This window comes from Melospiza melodia, chromosome 7 (assembly GCF_035770615.1).
Source record: "Melospiza melodia melodia isolate bMelMel2 chromosome 7, bMelMel2.pri, whole genome shotgun sequence".
In the NCBI taxonomy this organism is placed as follows: domain Eukaryota; kingdom Metazoa; phylum Chordata; class Aves; order Passeriformes; family Passerellidae; genus Melospiza; species Melospiza melodia.
Window position 1 is genome coordinate 6,446,205 of NC_086200.1, and position 14,954 is coordinate 6,461,158.

Genomic DNA, 14,954 nt, shown 5'->3' on the forward strand with positions numbered 1-14,954 from the left:
TCCGTGTGAGCTGAATCAGCAGGAGGGATCAGGTCAGGGGAACAGCAACACAGAGGCTCTGTGTGTGGTCACAGGAGAAATCAACTGGTTTCTGAGAGCTGTACAGGCTGGAGTCTCCTTTCTTAAGGTTCCTGAGGTCGAGGGAGGGCATAACAGTTAAAGTGAATTTATTTAGGAGAGTTGCTATGACTGCCAGTTGGTCACCTGTTACAGGGCTTGCAAGGGTCTTCAGGGTGGAGAGAGAGATGAGAATCTTGACCTCATGTTCAGAAGGCTTGATTTAATATTTTATGATATATATTACATTATTACTATACTAAAAGAAATAGAAGGAAAGTTCTCAGAAGCTAGCTAAGCTAAGAATAGGAAAAGAATGAATAAACAAAGGGCTGTTTCTCAGCAGAGGGTGAGACCCAGCTCCGCTGTGAGTGGTCAGTAAATCCAAACATTCACCCAAGACTGATCACGCATCCACCTGTTGCATTCCCCAGCAGCAGATAACCATTGTTTACCTTTTGTTGCTGAGGCCACAGCTTCTCAGAAGGGGGAAAAATCCTAAAGAAAGGATTTTTATGGAAAGATGTCGGTGACAGTTACCGGTACTGCAGGTTCCAAACGTTCATGAAGTCTGTAAGAGCATCAAAGCCTCTGCTGTGCACTTTCTAGCTTAAACTGCAACTAAATATAATGGGATTCAAAAACCCAAGTGTTTGTTAAATTTGTTTCCATGAATGAGGAAATTGTAGCTCACCCCTGCTCAGCAGTTCATTCTGCCAGTGATTTTAGTGCACTGCAGGCTTGTGAGTGTTTCTCTTAGCACTTTATTTTCACTCCAAGGGATTCCTAGTTGGGTGAGCAGCACTCAGCTGGGAGGAAACTAACTCAGGTTAACAAACCTGTTCCCCTGCACACAGACTATCAGAATAACCTGAAAGTGCTCTACAGTCAGAAAATGGCACCTGGATTGAGCAGGAAGAAGAGCAGATATATTCCCTCAAAGCCAGAACGGGTCTTGGATGCACCAGAGATATTCAACGACTACTGTAAGTAGGCTACAGGGTTGAGTGCTGGGCATCCAGAACATTCTGTACTGGATTGCTGTTCCTAGGACAGGGTAACTGGGCTGTCTGTATTATTTGGTGTACCCAGGCTAGCACAGACCCCTTCTGGAGTGTCCCTGTGTGGCCTTACAGGCACAGTGGTCTAGGTCACTGTGTAGATGCCTTGGAGCAGGGTACCTGGCCCCAGCAGCTGGGCATAGTGACACTCAGAAGGCTGCCCCTCACCTGCACGTGTGTGTGTGCACGTGTGCACCCACACCTGCTGCAGCAGCACGGGTGAAGGGCAGGGCTCTCTAGCCAAGCATGGTGTGACCTGCATTGCTCTTTCAAAGTGTAGAACTGAATGTCATAGACTGGAGCTCCCAGAACTTCCTGGCAGTGGTTCTGGATGACACTGTTTATCTGTGGAATCACACTACTAGGGAGATTATCCCCCTGCTGCAGATGGAGCATCCAGATGTTTACATTTCCTCTGCATCATGGATTAAAGAAGGAGACTACCTTGCTGTTGGCCCAAGTAGTGCTGAGATTCAGGTGAATGCAGGAGTAAAACTAGAGGTGTTTTCAAGGGATTGACAGAACTGTGGGGCCTGGGGACCAAACCTTGGCTGGCAGAGGAAGGATGCCATGCACCTGACTTGTCTTCCCTGGTGTGGGGTGGAACTGCCCAGTGTGCAAGGCAGGGTTTGATTTGGGCGTTTTCTGATAAGCAGCGTTACCTTCTGTGCTATAGTCATGAGATACATATTTTCTCTGTTCCCTTACTGAGGAAGCTGAATGCCAGAGCCTGTGCAGTGAGGTTCCTAGGGCATAGAAACAGGATTTGGTTTCTTCTGAAGAACTTTTTACTTTGCCTCTCCAGCTATTGTTGCATTTATATTGTTGTATATAATATTTCTAGGGTCTCATACCTTCTGGGTGGTTTTCTCACAGCAGCTCTTCACAGCAGTGCTGTTGTTCCTTCTCAGCCAGGGCTCCTCTACAGCCCTCCCTGAATGCCCCACCCCCTTTTATCCCAGCTACCTCCACAGGCTACTGCCCAATCAAGGACAGTGCAGCTGCAGCCCATTTACAATAACTAGAATCAGGGCAGGGTCACTTATACAATACAGAGATCTTTTACTGCAATACATATATTTACTCAGGCCCCTATAAGCTATGGGACGTTGAGCAGCAGAAACGTCTCCGAACCATGACCAGCCATTGCGCCCATGTGGGAACCCTCGGCTGGAACAGCTGCATCCTCTCCAGGTAAAGCAGTGGGTCAAGGGCAGTTTCCAGTTGTTGCAAACTCCTATCCCTCAATCTATGTGTGGCATGGGTTAGGGATGGCAGAGAAGTTTGTCCTGGCTTGGGATTCTTACTCAGCCTTATCTGTTGGGGCTGTGAGGAGAAGGCCTCTTTCCTGTATTGCAATTTGTGCTGAAGCTGTAAAGAGCTTGTGTGGGTGTTTCACTCACACCAACAGACCTGTGTTGCTGGTAACACTGGTTGAAACCCAGTGGCAGGTATAGCAGTCTTGCAACAACAAAAATGGATTTGGGTGAAAATGTGCAGCCTGGGGCTGGCTCTGGCATAACGCCTGATGCAAAACAAAAGGTTAGCTCACACTGCAACACCCAGCCTGGATGTCATGCAAGAGCCACGCAAAGCACCACCAACCCTGTGCTCAGCCTTCAGTCATGTATTCTTCCAACAACTCTGATCTCCCTTCCCCTCCTGCTGACAGGAGGCCCTGGTGCCTCACTGAGGCTTCATGCAGGGGAGCAAGCACCAGGGCTCAGCTGACATTTATTGGAGCTTGACTCCCCTACACTTGGAAAAATGCCTTTTTTCCAGGCTGAACTGTGCTGGAGCAAGTTGCAGGAAATATATTTGAGCCCTTACCTGACCAACAACCAGCTCAGCCACGCTGCTTTGCACGGCGGAGCCGCAGTGTCTGAGCAACTCCACCAAGCCTGTGCCTCCCATCAGCCCTCAGTGATTAGCTGAGGGTGGATTATTAACTGTTTTCACCTTTCCCTCAGCACAGTACCACACTGTGCCTAGCACCAGCTCTGCCTCCTGCGCCTCACAGCAGCTGGAACCTTCAAAGGTTCCGACTTGTGCTCTGCCAAGGCCAGTGAGTGTGTAACCACAGCCACCAGAGCACCCCCCCCCACACACACACACATAAAGCTGATATGGGGGGCACAGTCTCAACAAACAGCCACTGAGCCAGCACCTTCCCAGCAGTGCTGCTGGTGCATCCCCATTTGGCCACTTGGGAAAGATCAGGAGGTCCAAGGATGGAGCTCTCCCTCAGACGCAAATCCTAGGGCCACAGCTGTCTCCAAAGGGGCAGCAGGCAGGAAAAGACTGAAATGCTCTCTTTATGGGCAAAAGAGCTGGTGCAGTAATTCAAATGCCTGGTACAAAAATTCTGTTTAATATTTAGCTCCTATTTAAAACACAGCTTTTCATTTAATTCTATTTACAGAATACTTTCATTTCATTTGTTTCTTTAAAATTACTTAGTTCTCACCTGTTGTATGTCTAGGAATATTTTCTTCCAAAAATAGAAAAAAATAGATGATATCTTTTCAGCAGAAAACATTGGTTGATACAATTTTAAACCATCATGATATGGAAGAATTGTTCTGTCCCTCTCTAAGGTGGAAGAAGCATTTGGATCACAGATCATCTACAATGAAATACTTGACATGTTTAAGATGCTTTCAATCAATTGTGATCGTCAATTGCTTATTCGTTGTAAACAGTAATTTTTCAGTGAAGGGAAAGTGTGTGTGGTATATCTACATGATGTGTTCAAAGCCAGTTCCTACTAATGGCCAGGCTGAATTCCAGTCAATAATGTCCCGAATGATATTTTGCCGCCTTCTTTGGCACTTCATGAAATCTTACCATGATGAAGTGCTGAAACACAGAGATTTTCTCTTAGAGAGTGTCTCATGTTGTAACCCATCCCGTGGATTTTATGCTGTAATTCTTATCTCTTTTAAAATTTGCTATCTTCTGTACAGTTTTCATGAACCTTTCAGTTACAGTAGTGAATATCACAGATAAATGTCATTTTGTACAACTTTGAATTTACCCCAAGAGCTGAGAGAAAACTTGCTCCTATACTTCAGTCCCAGTTTCTTCTATAGTCCAACTTTGTTTCTCTACCATCAAGCTTCTCCTTTGTTGCTGCTCCAAGTCCCGTCCAAGCTGACCTTGAATACTTTCAGGCATGGGACACCCACAACTTCTCTGGGCAACCTGTTCCAGTGTTCCAGCACTCCCTCAGTAAAAAAGGCCTTCCTTTCATCTAATATATGTAGGAAATCATAAATCTAGGCATAGAAACTTGGAGTGCAAATTTGAAATTCTTTTGATTTGAAGCACATTTTATATGAATACTGACTTACAGATGACTAAAAGATGTAGATGGGCATTTGAGCTGACAAGTTTTGAAAAAGTGCACGGAAATTAAAATTGAAACCACTAAAATTAAAAACTTCTTGCCATTTTCTTTTTCCTCTCCAATTCAAAATTGCATATGTCAGATATCAGTGCTTCATGCAAACCTCTCAGATGCTCTCAGAGAAAAAGCTTTTCTTTCAGACTAAGTTGTGGTTGACGTAGAACACTAGCAGTAGTGAAAGTTTTTCTGGGCATCGGGCAGCACCTTCTCCTTGGATTTGTGTGCAGAATGCATTTTATCCAAACTGGAAAATAGATCCCAGCTCTGTTTTATTCATCAATCTTACTGCATCAGGCCTGAAGATTCTGTGAAAAGTAGCCTGTGGACCTTGAAGATAGCGCATGTGAAACAGATGAGAGATGATGGAGAAGTTGAGGGAGAGAAGAAAGAGCATATGGGCCAGTACACACACCAGAAAGTATTTCTTCATGTGATCATGGGAGATTGCAGGAGCCACTTGGTACTATCAAACCAGCCCGACTTGGCACTGGTGCCATCTTGGGTCTGGGAACCATCCTGCGTATCGTGGATTTTCAGGGGCCAGCCGGTCACTCCCAGCCACAGGCCCCCAAACACAAACCACGGCCCTTTTCTCTGGCAAACAAAACTCACCTGCCCCTCTTCTGGATGGCAGATTGCAGGAGCCACTTGGTACTATAAAACCAGCCCAGTTTGGCACTGGTGCCATCTTGGGTCTGGGAACCATCCTGCGTATCGTAGATTTTCAGGAGCCAGCCGGCCACTCCCATCCACAGGCCCCCAAACACAAACTTCCGCCCGTTTCCCTGGCAAACAAAACTCACCTGCCCCTCTTCTGGATGGCAGATTGCAGGAGCCACTTGGTACTATCAAACCAGCCCGACTTGGCACTGGAGCCACCTTGGGTCTGGGAACCATCCTGCGTATCGTGGATTTTCAGGGGCCAGCCGGCCTCTTCCAGCCCCAGGCCCTCAAACATAATCAACAGCCCTTTTCCCTGGCAAACAAAACTCACCTGCCCCGCTTCTGGATGGCAGATTGCAGCAGCCACTTGGTACTATCAAACCAGCCTGACTTGGCACTGGTGCCACCTTGGGTCTAGGAGCCATGCTGCGTATCGTGGATTTTCAGGAGCCAGCCGGCCACTCCAATCCACAGGCCCCCAAACAAAAACCACGGCCCCTTTCCCTTGCAAACAAAACTCACTTTCCCCGCTTCTGGATGGCAGATTGCTGGAGCCACTTGGTACTATCAAACCAGCCCGACTTGGCACTGTGTTGAAAGCGAAGGGAAGCCTATCCACCTTGTCGTTGATCAGCATTGACTCCAATTTATTGATTAAATTAGCCATTTTATATAACAGTGTTAATTAACTTCATGCATATTGCAAAATCCAAGCTCACTATAGGTTAACAGAGAAAACTCTAACCCCTCCTTTTGTTTTACCATACCCATGATTGTTTATTGGAAACAAGACCAGCGTTCCCACTGTGATATTAAAGTCAAGTATTGGAGAGTGCTTTTGTTACTTCTTTAGAAGTTTAGAATATGCCAAAAAGATGCTAGCTGGGGACTTGCAATTAATGAATTATTTGCTGTAAGTAGGTCAAATGACATTAGCTTTCAAAAATGAAAAGTAGTCTTATTCCACGTGCCAATTCTAAAGTAGATTAATAAGCCTTAAGCAGAAGATGGATGTGAAGAGGGATATGACATGAAAGGTTAAGCAACACTGCTGACAGCAAAAGGCTTACCTGCTGCAGATACAGGAGACAAAATACTATTTTGACACAAACATTGCTATTCAGACGACAGTAAAATTCTGAGTGACAGCAAAATTTACTCAGTCATGACAGTAAAATTTGCTCCCATCAAAATGTGCTAATCAATTCTTAGTGTAAGCTAAGCACCTTAAGCAAAGGGTAGTTCAAGCGTAACTGGTATTTGATGGCAAAAAAGGCAACTTGGCCTGCGTTTCTCACCTCTACTCCATTCAAAAGCTTACTCTGTCTCAGATTCCTTCGGAGGGATAGCAACGCAAGCCGCGAAACTGCACGAAAATGATGATTGAAAGAAAGATAGATTAGAAAAATGGAATAATGGTTCATGTTCTTTTCCTTCCAACTGCTTTGTTTGCCCTTTTAAATTTTTGAAGTCCTTTCTGGTGTCACCATGGTTGCACTGCAGCAAGTGTTCGGCTGTAAGCTGTCCATATTGCCAGCTTCTGGACTGCCTTCAGAAAACTTCCCGCTGGTTTTGTATAGAAATCACAAGCAGTAGAGATGACAAAGACTGCAGAAACCTTCTCATCTCCTTCTAGAGCAAGACCATGTCTTTCACCCACTCTTAACTAGACAACTTTCATCAGTCATGAGGGAGTCTCATGTTCAAGAGCTAGGCAGTGACAGCTGTAAATGACAAAAAGCAGACTGAAATTCTCTTGGGACTCCAGCAGAGAGCAATGAAGGAGGTTGAATTCACCTTCTTGGGAAGTTCTAAAATGCACGTTCACTTGAGCCCAGGAGCTAAGCCATCGTAACCTTTGTTGAGTATGTCTGCGTAGACAGAGTTTCCATCACTGCAGAAGCAATGTTATTTAACCCACGTTATCATCTCTAGCTGCTAAGCTGCACTTCTTGCAAAGTATCTGCAACGTATTTTACAGGGTGGGCTTTTATGTGTAATTCCTGAGTAACAGTGCAAAGAGAAGTACTTGGGGTGTGGGGTGGGGGGGGAACCGCAACTCTTAGGTTTTTCAAATCATGGTTCCATTTGAAAGTCAAACAAGATGTCAAACCTTTCTTTCCTAGATGTATTACCAGCACAAACTGTACCAGAAATTTATGACCCGTAACTGTACCATGGACACTCTTTCTCTGGACTATTCCTTAAGAAACAAAGTCCTCACTAGAAATAAAACAAAATTAGCCAAAGTATTGGCCTGGATTAGTTCCAAGGCTCTGTACTAAAGGCCAAACACATGTAATAATAGTAATAATAATAGAGTGGACTAAAAGTTAAATCAATAGAGCATTACTCAGTTCAAAGACATCTTGTGTCCTAATGTTCTCACAGAAGACTGTAAAAACCTGTCTATTTTTGTGGGTTTCTTTTATCCATTTAGCTGTACCTTCTACTTCTCTCCACTGTCTGAGAACATTGATGGTAAGGTTGGATGACCTCATGTCAACTTGTAGAAGTAAAGAAAGAGAAGCCAGTAAAGAAAGGCAAATTTGTTAATTGCAGGTGGAAAGAGGGAGGCCAACAAGAGAAAACAAAAGAACAGTAATAATGAAATGCTCCCCTGTCTTCTGTGAAAAGTAAAGGCACAGACAAGAAAGAACAAGAGCAAAATTCTCACTAGAGAAACGCACTTGATCTGACTCAAGTATTTTGCGGTACATTTCTTGCTGTTTTCTCATGCCAAACACATTAACCGTTGAAGGTATCCCTTTCCTCTTTCTGGAATACAGCGAGAAAGATGACTGTGTCATTGCTGACAAGCTGCTGTTCTCAGAGGTGTCCAGCTGAAAGTCCTAGATCAACTGATTTGCTCTGTCACTTTGATATGGCATGACTTACAGTTTCAGCACCTGAACTGGCCAGCCCTACAATTCTTTGCCCCTTGAATGGTTAGATAGGCTCCTTGGCAACTGGCATTTGTAAGGACATGAAACTATGCAGAATTTGCACCGTGAGATGATGCCAAATGAGTCACGCCGGTAGATTAACTAGGACATGCAAGGCGGAGAGAGGGAAATGAGAGCACAAGAAGAGAGTACACAAGAAGAGAGTACAATCTCCTTTTTTCTGAAACACTGTAGAGATCAAAGTGAACACAAATCCTCCTAGGGGTAGTTCTTGCAAAAGACTAAGAGTTCTTTTTGTGTTCACAGGCCTGGAATCACAGGCCTGGAAGCTTTGGATCACGGCAAAATGCAGATGACAAAACGAGGCCTTGAAGTCACATCCAGTATGAAGCAGTATGAAAGAGGAAAGAAAGCAGCTGAGAGCGTCAACCCTGCTAAGTAGTCTCAGTATTCTTCTTGACATGAGCAGAAATTTGAAATGAGTCTCTGAAAATGGCAAAGGAGGCAGAAGAAAAGGGAGCGATGACTCCTCTGGCATAGTGTTTCCTAACAGGGATCTTCAAAATGGAAAGGTTGTATCATCCTTTCAACTGAAGGAAGGTATGAAAACAACAGGAAGGAAATGGCATCAAATACTCTGGGCAGTGTACTTCTAGACAGAAAGGCCACTGATGGAAAACCAACTAAACTGGCACCAATGCAGCAGCATTGTAACTAAAGCCAGAAATGTCCAGCGCTTCGCTCTCTGCCATTCCATTCAGATGCACACAGCAGCTCTGCAACATTCCTACTGATCATCTCCTTGGCAAACTGGCAGTGAGGGTCCGTGGTGATGCAGAGTCTCCAGGCAGACGCAAAGGAGAGCTGCTTTCTTACAAAAACCAGGCTTTTGAAACACTTAGGCCTTTCTCAGTTCCATAGCTTTAAGCCATAACAAACACAATTCAACCAACCACCATGCACCACGCTGTGAACACACGATGGTTCTAGAACTTGTTGATCTACCTCGAATTCAGCTGCCTCACCTTCCCACAGTCCTTTTCTACTTAGCCAAAGTAATGGGCCTCAGCCCAAGGCCTTCCTTTTGTAAGCTTCTAGCTCTATGCAGCAGCAAACCACTACTTTCTTCTGTGCCAAGACTTCAGGTAGACCATTTGCATCTGCCCTTCCAGTGAAACCTAATGAGGAGAGAAAAGCCTCTCAGAGATGTTCAGTCATTCCATTTTCTAGACAGGCCAAATCCAAAGAAAAGCAAGCTATGGGATTGTGTACTTGCTCTTACAAAACACCTGCTGCCCTCTGACAATCAACTAGCAGAAAACCAGCCAAACTGAGACTTGAGGCAAACAACCCTTGGAAGGGAATAATGATGTGATCAATAAAGACAACACTTTTCCAGGCTACCGAGATATTGGAAATGTCAGCAAAGGCTTGAGAGCAAAGGCTGAACTAATGGGGAAAGGGTAAAAGAATCGCAAGAAAAACATGACCAAAGGTTAAAACAATTCCAAGAAAAACATAGGCAACTAACCTGTTGAAGCCTTCAGGAAATCAGTGGCCGCTGATTTACATAGGCCATTCAAGTTAATTGACCCGTGCACCTTCCACTCCTTTTTCGGCACCATAGGGTGAATTGAGACCATGGAATCACAATTCCTTGGATTCTGTTCTTAACTTTAGGAGAGAAGTACAGCAGCTGAAGTACCTGTTACTGATGTGAAACCCAAAAACACAGAGTTGACACATTTCATTCTTGGCCAATCACAACAAGCAAGACTAAGAGGATAAGGCTGGCTTATTTTCATGACACTTTTCTTCTTTTACAGCCTGCTCTGATTCCGGTGAAACTTTTCCATTAGCTTCTCTCTAAAAGGAGAAAGTCCAGTTCAATGTCCCGCCCTACTGCTGCAAGTATACCATTTCGTTTGTCGAGCCTAAAAATAGAATGGGAAGGTACGGTGCTCTCGGGAGCTAAGCGCCGCTCCCGGGCGTCTTTCGGCAGAAGCCGCGCTAAGGAGAGCACTGTGAGCGGCACAATCGTCTTTGCGCGAAGAAGCCGCTTCTTCCCCTCCAGGAGCCGGAGAGAGCGGCAGCTTCGGAAAGGTGAAGAAGGAAGCTGTACGACACTGGGATTGTGTGCGCAGCTTGCCAACTGATAGAAAACAGTACCTTACCACTCTCCTGACTTTTCCAATCACATGAACATTCGATTGGAAGCTGTTTTGGACAACTTTCCTTTTCTCCCTGCCAAACACTTGGCAGATCTCCGTGCAAACTCTAGAACACGATGGGAGATGTTTTCTGTGCTGGCAGAGTTTCTCCCTGCCAGAACTAGTGGATTTTTAGTGGTTTTTAAACCAGAAAGCCCTGAGTTCCAAGAACACAGCAGCTGCAGAGGACTACCCAAGAGGAGCGCAAAAGTACCACAACATGCCTGCCTCCACAGCTTTTTCCCTGGGACCATGCCTACCCCTAGGCTTATTTACATGCCTCCAGTTAGGGTTAGATATAGGGTTTTTAAAGCAAGAGGCCCTGAGCTCCAGGAAGACTGCAGAGCTGCGAAAGTCATCCCAAGGGGAGAGCAAAAGTGGTGCAACATGGCTGCCTCCACCTCTTTTTCCTTGGCAACATCCCTATACCTAGTCTGATTTACCTGCCTCCAGTGCGGGATAGGGAAAGGGTTTTTTAAATGAGTAAGCTCTGAGCTCCAGGCCCACTGCAGCTGCGAAAGACTTCCCTAGGGCAGCGCAAAATTGCCTCAACTTGCTCCCTCCAGGGCTTTTTCCTTGGGAACATCCCTAATCCCAGCCTGATTTACCTTCCTAGGGTTAGCCTTAGGGATAGTCGTAGGATTATGATTTTTATAATGAAGAAGCCCTGATCTCAAGGCACACTGCAGCTGCGATAGACATCCCAAGGGGAGCTCAAAAGTGCAACAACATGCCTGCTTTCACAGCGTGTGGAGAGCATTATTAATAATTGGTTAGCTGAGAAAGGCCACACTGATATAATGCCGCTGGTTAAACTGAAGGAGAAATGTCAGCAGTCAGCAAGCTGAAAGGAAGAGTCAGCAGCGACCTTGCTGCAACATGAGGATAGGGAGTTGAGATTAGTCCTGAATACATCCTAAGAATATGTAGAAAGTATCAAAAGTAGAACCATAGGAATGTAGAAGTAGGCGTAGGTGCTGATATGTAAGCTGAACAATCCTGAGCTCAACTTTTGCAATATGTATGAAGCTCATTATTAACTGTATTTAACCCGCCGTACTGATCAATAAAATTGAGCCTGTGATGATCAAAATGATGTCCTGGTTCCCTTCCGTCGACAAATGGTGGAGAATGCGGGCATAACCGAATCTCTGCCCTTTTTCTCGGATTAAAAGAAAAAGGGATTACGCCATGGTCAAGGAAGTTGGGTTTGGGTCCCAGCAGCCGGGACGGTGCCGGAATTTGAAGCACCCTTAAGGTTCACAACTGTGACTTAAGCCAATACGTGTCCGCCGGAGCCTGGAGAGCTGCAACAGCGCGCGCTGATTAATAGGTATGGATAGGCAAGCGGCATATGATTTATTTACCGCCTATTTAGAGCGGCGTGGGATAAAAGGGATAGATTTAAAAAAGGAGTTACCAGGGTTATTAGCTTATGGCCATGCTAAGGGTATCTTTTCTAATCCTCATACAGTTCATGAGTTATCAGAGTGGAGAAAGTTTGGGGAAATATTGTGGGATACAGTACTAGATGATGATAAGTCAGCAAAGAAATTCGGGAAGTTATGGCGGGTGGTGTATAACACGTTACTTCAGCAGGTCTCTGAGAGAAAGGCAGCAGAAAGGGCAACAGAAGCTCATAAGAGGAATATAGGGTATGGTCGTGAAGATGATCCCCTGGCACCTTCTGTAACTAAGGTACTTATGCCTAAGAGTCCCCAGCAAAGTGGTGTGGAGGATTTCTCTATAGGCGCAGTGGAACCGTCTGCACCTTTCCTGTCAGAGGGGGAGGGCGAGTCGGATGGTGGGGGTAGGAGCAAGCCAGCTTTGCCTCCGCCACGAGCTTCAGGCGGGTCGGATGGTGGGGGTAGGGGCAAGCCAGCTTCGCCTCCGCCGCCAGCCTTGCCTCCGCCGCTACCCCTCAGTGAGCCGGCTCCGGTTACAGCTTCGGCGGGGGAAGGGCCCATTCCCCCGCCCGATCCGGCTCCAGCGGGGGGGCGGATTGCCCCCCGCAGGCCGGCTCCGCTTGAGTCGGCCCTGGTTCCACTGTCAGCTCCAGCGGGGGAGGGAGGGCTCCCGCTTCCCCCGCACGAGCCAGCCTCTGCTTCACGGCCCCCCCCCGCGCCAAACCTCGGTGTCTGCACCGAAGCGCCACCAGCATAGCACCCTTAAAGGGCCAGATCCCATCCCAGGGGCACACCGTGATCCATGGGGGGAGATGGCTAAACAGAGGAGGGAAGCTTGGGCTGCTTTGGCGAAAGAAGTAATGCAAATGGGGGATGGTGAGGCGGTGGAAATAGCTTCTAGTCTTGCATGTCCGGTCACATACACACCACAATATGATGCACAGGGGAACCTTACGCATAATATAGCAGAATATACTCCCTTAGATTGGAAGCTGTTAACTCAGCTACGTTCTACGGTTAGTCAGTTTGGAGTAAAAAGTGAACCTGTTAAGCAAATGTTAGATTATCTTTTTAATACTCAGGTTTTATGTCCTAATGATTTAAGAGGAATAGTTCGGTTGATATTTACTCAGCATCAGCAGTTATTGTTTAATGCACATGACCCATTACATGGGGTGACAGTAGAGGAGCTGATGGGCTTAGAGGCATTTTTACGTACAGAGGCACAGATGATATTGGGAGCTGATAAACTTACAGAGTCTATGTGGTTAGTGCGTGCTGCAATAGATATGGTTAAAGAGCCAGGAGGGTTACCGGCTTATATGGGTATTAAACAAGGTAGAGAAGAATCATTTGGAAATTTTATCGATAGAACAGCTACTGCTATAGATCGGGCTGGTGTTGCAGGGCGCTATTGAAGCAGGTGTGCTTTGCAAAATAGCAATCCAGCAACCCAAAGAGTGTTAGCTACTTTAGGGGCAAATTGAGGAAGCATTAGAGCGAATGGCATTAATGCCAACAGCTTCACAGGCATTTATAGCAGAAGCCTTAAAGGAATTAGGATTAGGGTTGCAAAAGCATAGTCTACTCAAAATTGGGTGTTAGCTGCTCTTGCTCCTCTCCAAAGCGGCTCACTGGCAGTCACGTAAAGAGGCTCGAGACCATTCATCAAGTGTTACCGATGCGGCAATGAGGGACAGACACAAGTTACTGCCGTGACATCGCTGCTACCTCCTGTCTGCAACCCGCAACAACACGGAGCCTCGGCTTGGACTTATCAGCAGCAGTAGACGTCACACTAATGACGAACCGGCCTGAGAGGATACCCACTGGAATAAAGGGCCCTCTTATATTAAATGGACAAACATGTGGAGCATTATTGCTGGGACGTTCCTCTATAACTATGTTGGGATTATTTGTTTTGCCTGGTGTTATCGATGCGGACTTTACAGGGGAAATACAAATTATGGCTTACACCCTTTATCGTCCGATTAAAATTACAAAAGGACAACGCATTGCACAATTGGTACCACTGTCACAAATGACATCGGGAATACAATCATTTACTGGGCAAGCACGGGATGAAAAAGGTTTTGGCTCTACTGGTGTTACACTTTTAACTGTGGATTTACAAAATAGACCAAAACAAAAGGTTGAAATTACCTATGGGCATCAAAGCATAACCCTTTATGGATTATTGGATACAGGAGCAGATACTAGCATCATTTCTCCAGAAGCCTGGCCACAACATTGGCCTCTATTTCCCTCATCAAACATGCTCACAGGAGTGGGAGGATTTACATTGGCAAGCAGGTCGCCGTCTTTGTCTGTGTGCATTGAAAATCAACAAATATCTGCTGTGTTTTCAATTGTTCAACTGCCTCCTACAGTTTCCTGCTTAATTGGAAGGGACATTTTAACACAATTGGGAGTGGTGTTAACTAATCAGCACCCTTTGGGGTAATTGCCATTGCTTGGACTTTCCCCATTCCACTCACCTGGAAAACGGATACACCGGTGATGGTTAAGCAATGGCCATTAAAAGGGGAGAGTCTTATGCATGCCCATGAATTGGTACAGGAACAATATACAAAGGGACACCTGCGACTGTCCACAAGCCCTTGGAATACACTTATTTTTGTAATCAAAAAGAAATCAGGGAAATATCGTTTGATACATGATTTGAGGGCTGTAAATGACCAAATGGAACCAATGGGGGCCTTACAGCCTGGTCTTCCAAATCCAGCTATGATTCCAGAACACTGGCCACTTTTAATTATTGACCTAAAGGATTGTTTTTTCACTATTGGCCTGCATCCTGATGACATGAAGAGATTTGCTTTTACTTTACCAGCAATAAATCGTGGGGAACCAGATAAAAGATTTGAATGGACATCTCTTCCGCAGGGCATGCGCAACTCTCCCACTTTATGTCAGCTTTATGTTGATGCAGCATTACAGCCACTACGTCGTAAATGGCCAGCAACTATAATATATCATTACATGGACGATATTTTGTTTGCACAGCAACAGCCATTCTCCTCTTTACAGATTAACACCATTAAAAATACTCTTGCTGCATATTCACTTGTTATTGCTGCAGAGAAAATTCAGACTACAAAGCCCTGGAAATATTTGGGATGGACTTTGATGGATCAAATAGTGATACCACAAAAATTGGAATTACAATTGGACATTAAAACTCTACATGATGCACAGAAGTTGCTGGGAGACTTACAGTG